At 36.7% G+C, this 15,352-nt stretch overlaps 1 protein-coding gene across 11 annotated transcripts in view; it reads left to right on the plus strand.

The window, feature by feature from the left end:
- HNRNPC (heterogeneous nuclear ribonucleoprotein C) overlaps window positions 1–15,352 on the plus strand; it is a 53,147-nt gene that overhangs the window by 10,947 nt on the left and 26,848 nt on the right. The gene's annotated exons all lie outside the window — the stretch shown is intronic.

The following is a 15,352-nucleotide window of genomic DNA, read 5'->3' on the forward strand; positions in this document are numbered from 1 at the left end:
TCCTATTTTCAACGTTAAAATTTAAAAATTCACTGTGATTTAATACCCTACAATGATGTTGTGCTCCTCCTCCCTTAATAATATACTTAGTATATTCTGCTCTAGCCGCATTGCCTCCTTATTGAGTCTTGAACGCTAGATGGTCCTATCTCAGCCTTTTCTTGGAATTTTCTTCCTTGAGACATTCCTAAGATTACTTGGTTGCTCATTTCATTTAGGTTCTTAACTCAAAGGTCATGGCCTCACTGATGGCTTCCCTCACTTAGCCCTTCAAGTTTCCCCCTCCCTACTGGATACTCTAGCACATTGCACCATCGCACATATTATAGAAGTCTATTATCTATGTAAAAGTATAGGGAAATACCTTGAACGATACAGGTATAACAACATTGTTAGGGTTGGAAGGAAACTTGCTGTGTGCTTGAAGAGTAATATAATGAGCAACACGGTATTCTCATTTAAGTAAGACAAAACTTAGTAGATCTGCTTCAACTTTTCTGTGGCTGGGTGTAAATGGCTACAGCCTATGTACTAGGGGTTTAGTAAGCAGTTTTATAATTAAGTTGAAAAACAGCTTTAAAACAGGTCTGGCTGTGGTGGAATGGATCAAGTTTTCATTTGAGAGCATAGGCTATTGTGTTTCCTGTGATAGGGCTGCAGACAAAATTTGGAAGAACTTCATTTTTTTTTAAAGTTATTCTCTCGTGAGTATGCATATATAGGCTTTTCAAAACATACACATTCAAGTACAGAAAAATTTTTTACTTAATGTGAACATAATATTAACATAAAATTAGTAGAAATTTGAAAATTTAAATAGCTACGTACATAGCATCCTTGTATAATATTTTACTTAAATAGAACTCTGTCTTGGGCCTTTAATGTTTTTCCCATTTTTCCCTTGTATACATAATTGAACAGTCTGACAAATAAAATTTTGTAAATAACCCTTAAGTATTTTATTTCTGGATCTGTGTATGCATAAATTTGGTGCTGTTTTCATTTTTGTGGAGAATTTCCCAGAGGAGTATAATCTCCCTGAACTTGTCCAGCTTTAACAGTCCTTGGGTAATCTTGTTTCATCTATACCTGTATCTACCCTCTCTGCTTCATGTTATTTTGAAGTAAATCCTTTATTTATTTTATCTGTAGATATTTCAGTATCTATTTCTGAACGGTAAGGACTTAAAAATGCAGTCATTGTCACACAAATATTTAAGACCCTAAAATACTGTGGGGACTGAGAAAGGCATTCCCCAATTGTGTTTTATTTTTGTGGGAGTATTAACAAGGATGATTGATTTTTGCTTACATGTTGTTTTTTGCTTAGTCCTTTCTGGACTTTGAGAAGTTCTTTTCTTAGAGATAAGTTTTGTTTGTTTTTTTAAGTTGAGAGAATCTTGGCATGTTCTCATTGGTGATAAAATTGAGGTCAGGGTAGCAAAAGATGGGATTCCTCTCTATATTTTACTGTTAATTTGCAGATTTAGGTATAATACTATGTTCTAGCTGTTTAGGTCTGAGTGATGGAGAATGTTGTAAATTTAAGTTGATTTCCTTATTAAAAATAATTTCTTTTTTTTTTTTAAAGATTTTATTTATTTATTTGAGAGAGAGAGAATGACAGAGAGCACATGAGAGGGGGGAGGGTCAGAGGGAGAAGCAGACTCCCTGCTGAGCAGGGAGCCCGATGCGGGACTCGATCCAGGGACTCCAGGATCATGACCTGAGCTGAAGGCAGTCACTCAACCAACTGAGCCACCCAGGCGCCCTAAAAATAATTTCTTTACACAAAATAATTTTCCTCTACTGGTCAAAGATCTTTTATTTACAATTCAGAAATTTAAAAATTTATCGGAAATTTTTTCAATAGTTTGACACTTAGTTTGGTGACAGCCTGACCTCAGTTGACAGGAAATCATTTATAGTCTTTTAAATTAAGTGACTATGATTATGGATATGATTGCAGAAATACTAATATATTTGATTTGACAGCTGTGTGCTTCCCCAGATCCCACTGGGGTGTAACACAACAAAAAAGCACAGTATTGGTAAATTCTGTGAAAAACGCTGATTTTCCAAACATGTCCCCATGATAGACTTTTTTAAAGATAAAAGTATATTTTGTTGGAATTCAATGAAAGATAATTTAAAGATAAGTAAAAATTGAATCTTCTGTCAGTAAGTATTGTTGACCCTCGCTATTCAGAATATGGTCTGTGCTCCAGCAGCAACATCATCATCACCGTCATCATCATCATCATCATCATCATCTGGAAGCTTCATAGAAATACAATTTCATGCTCTGTCCTAGAACTGTGATGGGTAAAAAGAAACTGGTATAGACCACTTGCACTCCTTTTTGTTGCTTGCTCGTGATTTAGAAATTTTGATGGGCTTTCTGGCAAGGGTTTTCGGTGTTTGGGGGGAAGTTGAGGATCATGGTATGGCTCCATTTTATGTAAATTTGAAATAATGCAACGTAAAAACGATTTTATGTGTAAGATTTGAACTAATGACTCTCACCAAATTGCAAATAGGATTAAGAATCAAGTAATTTCAAATAGGCAGACTGGGTAAATGGTGATACCACTTAAGCTAGTAATCGAAATGAATGCCATCATGAAATAGATGTATTTTGAATTATCAGAGCTTTTAGGCAAATCATATATCTGGTATAATGTGACCACTCTATAATTACTTCTTGGTGGTATATGATAGTTGAAGAGAGTAATATTTTAACATAATTTTGCAGGTCAGTGTAGATCTGATTATAATACTTGTGAACATAATTTTCTGTTTCCCCAACATTTTTTTTTCCCCAACATTTTAAAGAAAATATTCAAACATACAAATAACAGTATAATTTTCTATATACCTTCCACCTAGATTGCTATGGTTCCATTTTCTTTCAGTGTTATTTGCTAAACCATTTAAAGGAAATTCCTGATTTAAGATAGACCCCTAAAATTTAAAGCATGAATCTCAAGTATAAAGATAGTGTTCTAACCAGGGGTTTATACAAATTAAACCGTGTATTCTCATTCAAAAAATTTTAGTGTTACACTAGAAATAATAAGGCCTTCCTGTATTTTTTTACTTATTTTTATATATTGCATATGTTCTTGATGTTTTAGTTCCCAGTCGAAATTTATTGACTTTACTGAAGTCATTTTGAAATGTTGATCTTAATTCTTTCCCTGTTAATAGCATTCTTTTATATTTTTTTTAAATTTTGTTTTTTGAGAGTGAGCGAGAAAACAAGTGGGGGGAGGGGCAGAGGGAGAGAGAAAAGCAGACTCCCCAAGGAGCAGGGAGCTTGAGGTGGGGCGCCATCCTGGGACTCCTGGATCATGACCTGAGCCGAAGGCAGTCGCTTAACCAACTGAGCCACCCAGGCGCCCACGAACACCGTTTAATAATGGCACAGTTGATTATGAAGGTTGAGACTAGAGAGAAGTGTCTGTATTTGGTGGGACTACCAATGAGAGACCCCTAATTTATGAAACAATATCCAGTGAGAAATTTGGTATAGAGATGACCATTTTCTTGATTTTATATAGTTTTTTTTGTTTTTTTTTTTTAAGATTTTTATTTATTTGACAGAGACACAGCGAGAGAGGGAACACAAGCAGGGGGAGTAGCAGGAGGAGAAGCAGGCTTCCCGCGGAGCAGGGAGCCCGATGCGGGGCTTGATGCCAGTACCCTGGGATCATGACCTGAGCTGAAGGCAGACGCTTAACGACCGAGCCATCCAGGCGCCCCGATTTTATATAGTTTTGAATTGCTCTTGTGGAAGGGAAGCACTCAACCTTTACAACCTCTGTTTAGAGGGTTATAGAAATCTTCACTGATTCTAGGCCAAGCTATGTATCACAATCATTAAATCTCAAGGTAGCATTAAGCTATCTTTGCAAAATGAAAAAATTATGAAAGCAGTATGGTTGTTGAGGAAAAAGTACTTTACTACTACGTCCTGAGATGTCTGTCTTAATGATTTAGATAACTTGTACAGTTGACTCTTAACACAGGTTTGAACTGTATGAGTCCACTTTCGTGGGTTTTTAAAAATATATAGTACTGTATGTATATTTTCCTTACGATTTTAATAATTTTTGTCTTTATTGCAAGAATGCAGTATATAATACATACACAAAATATGTGTTAACTTATTGGTAAGGCTTCCGGTCAACAGTTTCTGGGGAGTCAAGTTACATGGGGGTTTATTTTTGACTGCACACTGGGGAGGTTGGTGCCCCTAGCTCCCTGTGTTGTTCAGGGGTCAGCTGTATGCTCCTTACCATCTTGAACATCTCTCAGTGTCAATACATTGTCATTTTTATTTATTTTTTTTAAAGATTTTATTTATGCGAGAGAGGGAACCACAAGCAGGGGGAGTGGGAGAGGGAGAAGCAGACTCCCCATGGAGCAGGGAGCCCGATGCGGGGCTCGATCCCAGGACCCTGAGATCAAGACCTGAGCCGAAGGCAGGCGCCCCAGTACAGTGTCATTTTTAAATAATTGTTGCTGCTTGTATTCAGTTGGATTGATGCACTGAAGTTCATTTAGCCAGTCCCATATTGTCATACACTTACTTTCTAAATGTCGACATCCTTGTTTCCTTAAAATGAGTTCTCAAAAATGAGATTATTGAGTCAAAGAATATTCACAGCGTTAAGGCTTTTTTTTTTTTTTTTTTTTTTAAAGATTTTGTTTATTTGACAGACCGCGAGAGAGGGAAACCAAGCAGGGGGAGTGGGAGAGGGAGAAGCAGGCTTCCCGTGGAGCAGGGAGCCCGATGCGGGGCTCGATCCCAGGACCCTGGGATCATGACCTGAGCCGAAGGCAGACGCTTAACGACTGAGCCACCCAGGCGCCCGCGTTAAGGCTTTTGATAAAAGTCCAATTGTCCTATAAAAATAAGGTACCAATTCATAGAAGTAATACATTAAAATGACTTTTAAAAATTTTTTCTTTGGGAAGTGAAGTATGATAATTGGTTTAATTCCTGTTATAGTGATGTTGAATTTTTTAAAAAATCTCCATGGACCTATAGTATTATTTGCTAATAACCTGTTTGCATCGTTGCCCCATTTTTTTGTTGGTATTTGCCAATAATAGTAAATGATGTAGTAATAGCAGCAGCTGCAGCAGCAATACTTGCTATGTGCCAGGCACCATGTACTTCATTTATGCCTCATATCTCACCTGTGAGACTTAATACTGTCAATGATACTCATTTTACAGTTGAATCTGGTTTTTGAAGGAATTGGCTTCCCAAAGGGTAGTGTACACTCTTCAGAGGGGTTGAGTTCAAAATTGAAACAAGTCTGTCTCATCCCAAAGTCTCAGACCTCTTAATCATTAGGTTGTATTAATATTTTCATGCATTTTTGTATACATTACTAAGAACTCGAATTGTGAACAAATGTGTATTGCAGACATCGGGGTTTTTTTAGTTTTGTATTTTGGTGTGGGGATGCGTTGAATTTTTATGTTTAGGAAGTTCTCTTTAGTCACTATTTTAAGCGAAGTTGGTCATGGTGGATATGGCTTGAATTTGTGGGGATAGGTATTTTTTGTATCTTCCTTTGTGGTTTAAAATTGTTTGTTTTTTTAAATAGGCTTTACCTAAATTTTGTTCTGCAATTTTTTGAGTTATTAACCCATGTCCTCAAAACTAAACCAGGGAAGGACTTTTCAGTATACAGAAAATATGCGAAAAGACAGTTGGGACTGACTTTGTTGGTTGTCATTGTTTTAAAACTATAACATGAAAAAAAAATTTTGTTATTGAAGGAAAATTGTGTTAATATTAAACTTTTTAAAATGATAAGGGTAGGACTCCTCAGTATGGTGAACAAATCGGTGAAGAATATATAAGAGATTGTTAATACTTAACAAAATCAAAATCTGAAACTTTTCTTCATGCTGGAACTAGGGGCGGTGAACTATATGTAGGAGGATGAAATGGTATTTGAAATGTAAAGCTCTATACTAGATGTAAAGAAACCCAACAAAGTAGTTGTCCCAATATAGGAAGTTAGCATTATATTAATAAATGTGTAAGAATTAGGGGGTTTACTTAGTGAATTCTGCATGTGTTGACAATGCAAAAGTTACCAGGAACAGTAGCATTGGAGAGCATCCAGAGTGTGTTCCATTCATTGTTTTTTCTTAAAGATTTTATTCATTTATTTGACGGAGACAGCGAGAGAGGGAACAAGCAGGGGGAGTGGGAGAGGGAGAAGCAGGCTTCCTGCTGAACAGGGAGCCCGATGTGGGGCTTGATCCCAGGACCCTGGGATCATGACCTGAGCTGAAGGCAGATGCTTAACGACTGAGCCACCCAGGCGCCCAATGTGTTCCATTCTTGAAAGAGCAACCAAATTTGGATTGTTACTGTGTTCAAAGGGACATTGACAGATTAAATTGTATTTGTTACAAGGCACCATTTTTTATTTTCGTAGAAGATGGTGAGGATAGGGAACAGTTTGAATAAGATGACTTACGTTAAAGAAAAATTTAATGCTAATGAATGGACACTAAAGGAAGGATGGAACTAAAGGAAGAAATTAGTTAAAAGCCAATTAAGTTTTAGAATTGAATATCATATTGTGAATTCCTTGACTTTGGTGGCAGTTCTCAGGAGGCTAGATTATTAGTGAGCAAGGATGTTGTAAAGGGATTTTAACATCCTCTGAAGATCTGTGGGGAAGTTGAACTACATGATTTAGTTTTTCTCTCTTTGAGATTCTGGGAATATTGAAGACCTTCATTTTAAAATTTGTCATAATATGTTTATACTTTGACAGGAACAATCTTTTATAATAAAAATGCTTATTAAGGAAAACTTGAAGGAAATTTGTATATAAAACAATATATTTTTTTAACCACTTAATATTTTGGTGTTTTGGTTCATCTTTCTTACAGCTATAGGTGTACTTATATACCTATATTTTCTGATACATTTTTAGCAAAATGGAATCATTACCATATGTAGTTTCAGAGTCTTTGTATTGTAAACATTTTTCACGTAGATTTCTATAGTATGTTTTTGTTAAGTGGTTATGTAATGTTTTTTGTTAACAGGGATTTTTTTTTTTTTTTTTTTTTTTTTTTTGACACAGAGAGAGCACGCGAGAGAGAGAGACCGAGAGCAAGCACAAGCAGGGGGGAATGCAGGCAGGGGAGAAGCAGGCTCCCTGCTGAGCCAGGAGCCCGATGTGGGGCTTGATCCCAGGACCCTGGGATCATGACCTGAGTGAAGGGCAGCCACTTAACCGACTGAGCCACCCAGGCACCCAACAGGGATTTTTAGAACTTAATAGATGTTCAGAGTTTTCTCTTTCAATTCCAAACATAGGATGACCTGAAATTCAACATTGCCAGTTGCTTAATTAATGCAAGTATGTAGGCCTGCCCATTGCTTGGCACTTTTTAAGAATTTTCAGAGGAGGGGCGCCTGGGTGGCTCAGTCGTTAAGCATCTGCCTTCGGCTCAGGTCATGATCCCAGGGTCCTGGGATCGAGCCCCGCATCGGGCTCCCTGCTCCGCGGGAAGCCTGCTTCTCCCTCTCCCACTCCCCGTGCTTGTGTTCCCTCTCTCGCTGTGTCTCTCTCTGTCAAATAAATAAAATTTAAAAAAAAAAAAAAAAAGAATTTTCAGAGGAACCTACAGAAATGTACTGGTTTACTTAGTTACAGCCGTGGGAGTGCCATGTCTTTTAACCCCATTGGATGATCATTTTTATATTAGAAAATACAACAAAAAATACAATTTGCTATTTTGTGGGAAGTGCTAAAGCGTGTGACCTGGTATGTATCATTTTTCCGTTTGCTATAATAGGAGCTTTAATAAACTTTGGAACAGGTAATATTACATACGTAAAATACACCATCCGTTTTCCAGCCTTCTTGTTCTGGTAGCTACTGTGTGGATTGCTATGTTTGCTCTGTGTGTGGTGTTTTATTTTGGTTTTTTTCCTTCCTGAATGATGTTAAAGTTTTAGGCATGATACTTAGGCACTTGAACATGCCTGCATCTCCTCTAAGAATAAAGATAATCTATATCACCAAAATAATTATCAAGCGAATGAAAATTAACAATTTCAATTTAATATTCTCTTGTATACAGTCCATAATAAAATACCCTGTCACCAAAAAGTTGTTCACAATCCAGTGTCCAGTCAAGGTTCACACATTGCTTTCTTAATCTAGAAAAGGTCTCTATGTTGTATGTATGTATGTTTGAGGAGTCCCAACCAGTTAATATTGTTGTATAATGTCTCTACAAACTTGAAATTGTCTGTTTCCCTATGTGCAGGTTCAAATATTTTACCAAGAATATTGCATAGGCGATGTGTGTTTTAATTTTGTCACACCAAGAGGCATGTAATGTCAGATCAGTTGGTTTAAGTGGTGGCGTTTGTTTCCATTGTAAAGGTACATTTTTTTCCCTTTTATAATCAGTATTCTTTTGGGTAATATTTTGAGATCCTGTAAATCCTTTTCTGCCCAACAAGCTTTTCCCCAACGATATTAGCATGTATCGACAGTTGTCTGAATTAATTCTTAACAGTATTAAAATTTTTCACGTCTATGATTTGTTTTGCATTTCCTGCCCCTTTTCCTGTTCATATTTGTTGGGACTGTTGGATGTTTTCTGTTATTTAGGTTTTGACAACTGCGTATGTAGTTTTTTACATTTACATTTTGATCCATCTATTAATTTATTTTTGTATATTGAGTTATGTTTTTTGAGGTTTTTTTGGTTTTTAATAGCTATGTGCTACCATTGAATTACCTATTTCTCTCTGTAATTTGTAATATGTTGAGTATTAGTTTTAATTCTTAGGCAAAGCAGTTAGAATAGCTTATCAAAAAAATGACCAGCACCTGGCTCAGTTGGCTAAGCGTCTCACTCTTGATCTCACCTCAGGTCTTGATCTCAGGGTCATGAATTCAAACCCTGTGTTGGGCTGGGCTCCACCCTGGGCGTGGAACCTACTTAGAAAATAAAAATGGCCTACTTAGCTTTTTGTGTCCTGAAGATGTCCTAAAAGTACCACGATATTCTGTTTTCTCATGCTAGTAGTCTTGACCTTGATATCACATCTGTGTTTTGATGTATAATAAGTTTTGGGGATGGAGCAGATTAAAGTATACTCTCCTTTTTGCAGACACATGGACAGTTCATTTTAGCCAGAGGGAAATAATTGATGAATGCAATAAAGATACATAGGTAGAGAACAAAGGAGGGCCAGATAGAGTAATGTGAAAGAGTACCTAAATGGGCAAAATAGGAACTTCAGTTTGTTTGAGTGCAGATGATGATGCCCTAAGTAGAAGGGGAAATTTATAGTATCCAAAAGGTACTGAGAAGCTTTGACATGTTGTGAAAGAAAGGCAGTGCGAAATAGAAAACCTTGGACTCCAGATTTAGTCATCTTTTTATAAAATTGCCAACTCGTTGCTGCCATCTAGTGATATTTTGCTTTTTATATTCTTCACAGAAAGATGGGAAATAACCGCCATAATGGTAGTTGCATCTGATTCAAATTGAATGTATAGGCTAGTTAAGGGGTAGTAATGAAAATTCTAAGGTAGGGTTCTGAATTTTCTTGTCTGAGGCAAGTTATTTCCCTTGTTCTCTAGTTAGTATGATTTGACATTTCATAAGCCATACAGATACTGTATTTGATTTTTTTTTTTCTGGACCAACATAATGTGGTATGAGTAAGTATAACTGAGTAGCCTAGGTGAATAGGGTGAACAGGTAGAGGATTGGCTGAAATCTTCATTAGAAACATCTTGTGGTTTGTTACCTATTTTCTCTGATGGGCTTTTTTGTTTGTAGTAAATGTGCCTAAATATGATACTGAACACAGTCTGAATAAGTGGCACTGTTTATGTCAAGTATTTGTCTTTCCATTCAGTTTCCACTACAGGTGGAGTTTACTGCCCTGCAAATAAAGGAAAGGAAGCTAAAGGCTTGATTTCAGTTATAAATTGAATTTGGCCCCGCACCTAACAAAATCCAACACCTTTCATAATAATCAGATTGTGCAATCTGCCTCTCCCACCTTACTGCACCTCTTCCCAGCAGAATTTACTTGAGATTTAATGCTAACTTAAATGGGGTAGTTGTTACAAACATTTACCAAACTTTTACCTAGATTGCAAATCCAAGATAGGTTTGTCTCAAGAGGGCAAAGAATCAGAATAGCACGAGCTTCAGAATGAACAGTTAAAAACAAAATTTTGACAGGTTTGACATTCTAACCAGATGTAGATTTTATTTACTGGTTTTAGGATGTAATTGGAATGGCAGGAGTGGAAATAGAAACATTTCTTTTTTTTATTTGTCAGAAAATGAACAGCAGGGGAGTAGCAGGCAGAGGGAAAAGCAGGCTCCCCGCTGAGCAGGATGCTGGGATCATGACGGAGCCAAAGGCAGGCACTGAACAGACTGAGCCACCCAAGCGTCCCTCAGTTACTTTTTAAAGTAACTTAAATTCAGGGGCGCCTGAATATATCCACAAATCTTAAGCATTTCTTGTCCTTCACACTGCTACTAAAATCTCTTAGTTTTATTTATTTATTTAAGGTCAAGAGAGAGCAGAGCAGGGGAGAGAACAAAAGGGAGCAGAGGGAGAAGGAGAAGCAGACTCCCCGTGAGATAAGACCTGCCTTAGTGATCCTTTGATGATAAAAATCATGGGATGAGGGGCACCTGGGTGGCACAGTCAGTTAAGCATCCAGCTATTGAGCTTCGTTTAGGTCTTGATGTCAGGGTCATGAGTTCATGCCCCATGTATAAAAAAAAATCATGGGATGAAAATATGTGTATATATAAATATAAAATATATAGTATACAAACACCTGTATTCATATGCACCCATGGACTACAGTTTTGAGTGCTACTACCCAAATAACCATTAGGAAAATGTTCATTTCATTCCATTGTATTTTATTGTGTTCAAATTCTGCTTTGCTGGAAACCAGATTCACTGAATCATCAGTAGTGAATTAAGCAGGATGCACACACAAAAAAAATAGGATGCACAGTATCAATGGAACATCATTTCAGAAGTCTACCCTCTTTATTTTTTTTTTCTTTTTAGAGAGAGAGTGAGTTGGGAGGGGCAGTGAGAGAGGGAGACAGAATTTTAAGCAGACTGAACACCCAGCGTGGAGCCCAAATGTTGGATCCCACAACCCTGAGATCATGACCTGAGCTGAAATTGAGTCGGAAGTTTAACCAACTGAGCCACCTTAGGTGCCCCAGAAATCTACTCTCTTGATTTTTCTCTTTGAAACCAATTTTAGGAAAGAAACTTTTTTTATTCTGTGTACAAGTAGAATGAATTTGACTTAAAAAAAATTCATTTTAGGGCATCTGGCTGGCTCAGTTGGAAGAAAAGGCAACTCTTGATCTCTGGTATGAGTTCAGGTCCCACATTGGGTGTAGAGATTACTTACATACATAAAGACATAAACTTTTTTTACAAAGGATTTTTCTATTAACACCTGAAACTAATATATATTAACTAACGAATTAACATTAAAACTTATAAAAAGGTTTTCTCTGAGAAAACTTAAAAGGATATGACTGGACTAATTTCGTCTGTGAGGAAATATTGAGTGTTCAGAACGTGCCAGAAACTTCTGGTTACGGAATTTATAAACTGGTTTGAGGAACTGGACTTCTTCAGGAACTGTAGGTGATAAAGATTAACCAAAAGCAGAGTCTTGCTCTTTCCTAAGTATGATTTTTATGTGAATAGTTTATGTATGTTTTCTGTTATTGAACAACTGTAATACTGCTTTTTGACTTAAACATTTAAAGATTTATTTATTTTAGAGACAGCTTGATTATGCATGCACAGGGTGGGGGCGGGCACAGGGAGACGGGAAGGTAATTCCAAGTATACTCCCCACCAAGCGCTGACTCCAACAAGGGACTCAGTCCCACAACCCCGAGATCATGACCCAAGCTGAAACCAAGAGTCAGACACTCAACCATCTGAGCCACCCAGGCACCCTTTGACTAAACATTTAATCATAATTCCCACATTATTTAAAGTGATTTGCAGTTATTTATTTTTTTATATAGTAATCTCTTATAACCCTGAGATAAGAGTCGCATGTTCTCCTGACTGAGGAAGCCAGGTGCCCCTAAAGTGATTTGCAGATTATTCTAAAGACTGTAGTTGTTGGTAATTAGAATGAATACCAGGTTGTTAAAAATTAAAAATGCATGTAGAATGTAATACGCTACAGAGGTAAGGTAAAAAGCAAAAGTTAACCCGTTTTCTTCTGAAACTTGCTTTATTCTTATTTTTTTACTTGTAAATTTTTTTTAAGATATTTATTTGAGAGAGAGTGAGCTCGAGCAGGGGGAGAGGCAGAGGGAGTGAGGAAGAAGAAAAGCAGACTCTCCACTGAGCATAAAGCAAAAACCCTGTAACTACTAAAGCCTGTAAAAACAATTTTGTCAGCAAGGTTTACAATTTGGAATGACCCTGTGACAGTTTGGAAGTAAATAGAATAATAACATATTTAAAGAAAGAAAATGCAGTGCTAAATTTTATACCCAGCAAAACCAACTTAGAACCGACTCTCGAAATAAGAGGGCACAGGCAAACTGTTACCAATATGCAAGAGAAACTTGTTCTAAGTAATAGATTAGAGATAAACCTAAGAAACTATAATACTTAAGGTGTAGAATTTAAGCATTAATAACCACAAAAAGACAATGTCATTTATATATAGTCTTCCAAAAGATTCACACATGGATCTGATCAAGGCTTTGGTCCCAGGTTCCAATTGCAGGAAAAAACAGAAGAATATGTGGAATTGTACTAAGAGTATGAAATTGTGGAAAATCCAGACTGGGAAGCTTCAGGTCGAGTACCCTGTATTCTTCAAAGAATAAATTTGAATTTAAAGGGATGGAAGGGAAACTTACCTAAAAGGAGCCATAAAAGGGGTGCCTGGGTGGCTCATTCGGTTAAGTGGGTCTGCCTTCGGTTCAGGTCATGATCTCAGGGTCCTGGGATCAAGTTCCTCATCTCTCCCTGTTCAGCCCTTCCCCTGCTCGTGTGCTTGCTCCCTCTCACACAGGTAAAATTAAAGTGATTACTATAAAGTTAGAATAATAGTTACTTTGGGGGGTTGGAAAGGTTTTAAGAATGGAATGCTGCACGTGCAGCTCTGAGTTTTGAGGTTTTTGAGACTAAGCTGCTCTGGCACCTTAAGACGTTTTTATGAGTACCATTGGGGTTCCTTGACACCCAAGTTTACTATCTAGTTGCTTTTATGTGGGGATTCAGGAAGGTTCAAAAACTGCTTTGCTGTTGCTGTTTTCTTCTAGGAAACCCAGGGGTTCCCCCTGCACGCAATAGTTTCTTTGCATTTAGGATGCTGACCATTTTACACTCCCCCCCCCCCCCCCCGCCCGCCCCCAGCATATATTTCATGGGTAAGGTGCCTTAATGATCAGAGGTAGGGTGAAATGTGACCTAAGCTCATTTGGTTATTTGTAAAATTTTGGGAAATATGTTCCCTCTTCAGTAAAATTTTAAACAGTGGTATCATTAGTGTGTAAACTCTGAAGAATCCCGTCTCTTCCTATTTTTCCTCTGAAGTGGCCTTGGTGTACCTAGTACTTAACAGATACTCAATAAATGTTCAGGGAAAAATGTATAAATTTGTAGTAATTTATTCTTTAGAAGATGTGTTCCTTGGAGCAAGGTTAATGGACCTTTGTGGGTTCACTTGTTTTTACTGTTGCTCAGATCTTGATTAAATCCTTCAGAGTAAGTATGGGCATTGAAAGCTATTCATTGACTTTAGCCAAGCTTTTGAGGTTGAGGTCATTATTATTTTTCTGTTAACAATCCATGAATCTTGTAGCAAATTTAGTAACCACATAGAATTGGAGAAAATAGATTATATACTTAAATTCAGAGATGGCAGCCATTGTTAGCACCTTTTTACTTGTGTATCTGGATGTTTCTTTACCAGCCTTTCCAAATGGAGTTCCATGGGTATTAATCCTTAATATCCTAAGGCATTCTTTATATGTAATGAATTGTCTACTTCTAGATTGGTACTAGCTATGTACCATCTTTGTAAAAAGTGAGAGAATAGTCCGATTTCCGTGGTTCCAAGGAGTATATTTGAAGAGGACGTTTTTGTCTGGTGTTTTACGTTTTTGTCTTGTTCAGTTTCCTGATGTCATGTAGAACCATCCTCTTTCCCCTCACAGGTAATTGCTAATTCAACCTAGGAAGATTTTTCCTGTACTTATTATTATTTACTGTAATATGTAGATATATGTTTATTTTTGGTGAAAATATTTGTAGAAAATTGGCTTAAGTTCTCCCCACTTAAAATAATAGCATACCTTAACCAGCAAGTAATATTTGAAACCAGTTAGGCCTTTCACTACATTTTTTTTTTTTTTTTTTTTTTTTGACATTCTAAAGATGCTTTCTGGGACTCATACTTAGAGTTGAAAGAGTAGAGTGTTGGTGACTCTGTGCTACTGTTCGGTAAATTTTTATTGCGTAGTCTAAAAAAATTAAGAACTATTGTTTATAAAGCTATAATTCAGAAACAAAAATCAAGTAAAGACAATTTCTTGAATTTTAGAAAGGCTAGGAGGGAAAAGCAATTGTTAACAGCTTTAAAAAATCTAGGTACTAGTTGTGAAATGAGTAGGTGTTTTAAGGATCAGAATATTAGTCTGTATAAATGATGTTATGCTACCTCTTTTGTCACATATATATGTATATAGAAGATATTTTTACATAATCCATGAACTACTTTGTCATTCTCCTGGGGATTGGAAAGATAACATACTAGACACTGGTATCTCATTTGAGTGTCAAAGGGATGAATGGGAAATAAATCTTAAGAATGCGGGCCCATCTTAAACTCTGTTTAGTTTTGGTAGTTGGAGTGGGAAGGAGCAGCAGATAAAAAAGCTAAAAGAATGTCAAAATGTTTCCACTTAAAAAAGACCTAAAAGATGATAGTATCATGAATCTCCATGAAATTATGACTGAACCTTCATATACATAAAAAATTTTTGTTTTGGAACAGTCTGAGGAAAGTTGTACTCTTCTTAGTTCTCCTGGTCCTCTTTTGATTCATGCAGTGTTTTACCTGCTAGTTTTATCATCATCACCATCTAGTATTAACAAATATCCTAGCTGTATTTTGTAGATTATCACATAAAAAGTAGGTCAAGAGTCATTGCATTCTATAAAATGATGGTATTGTTACTTAAGGTATCTCTGGCATATTATAAATCAATTAATGTACCAGAAATATTTCCAGAG

The sequence above is a fragment of the Phoca vitulina genome, unplaced genomic scaffold, assembly GCF_004348235.1.
Source record: "Phoca vitulina isolate PV1807 unplaced genomic scaffold, GSC_HSeal_1.0 scaffold20, whole genome shotgun sequence".
NCBI lineage: Eukaryota > Metazoa > Chordata > Mammalia > Carnivora > Phocidae > Phoca > Phoca vitulina.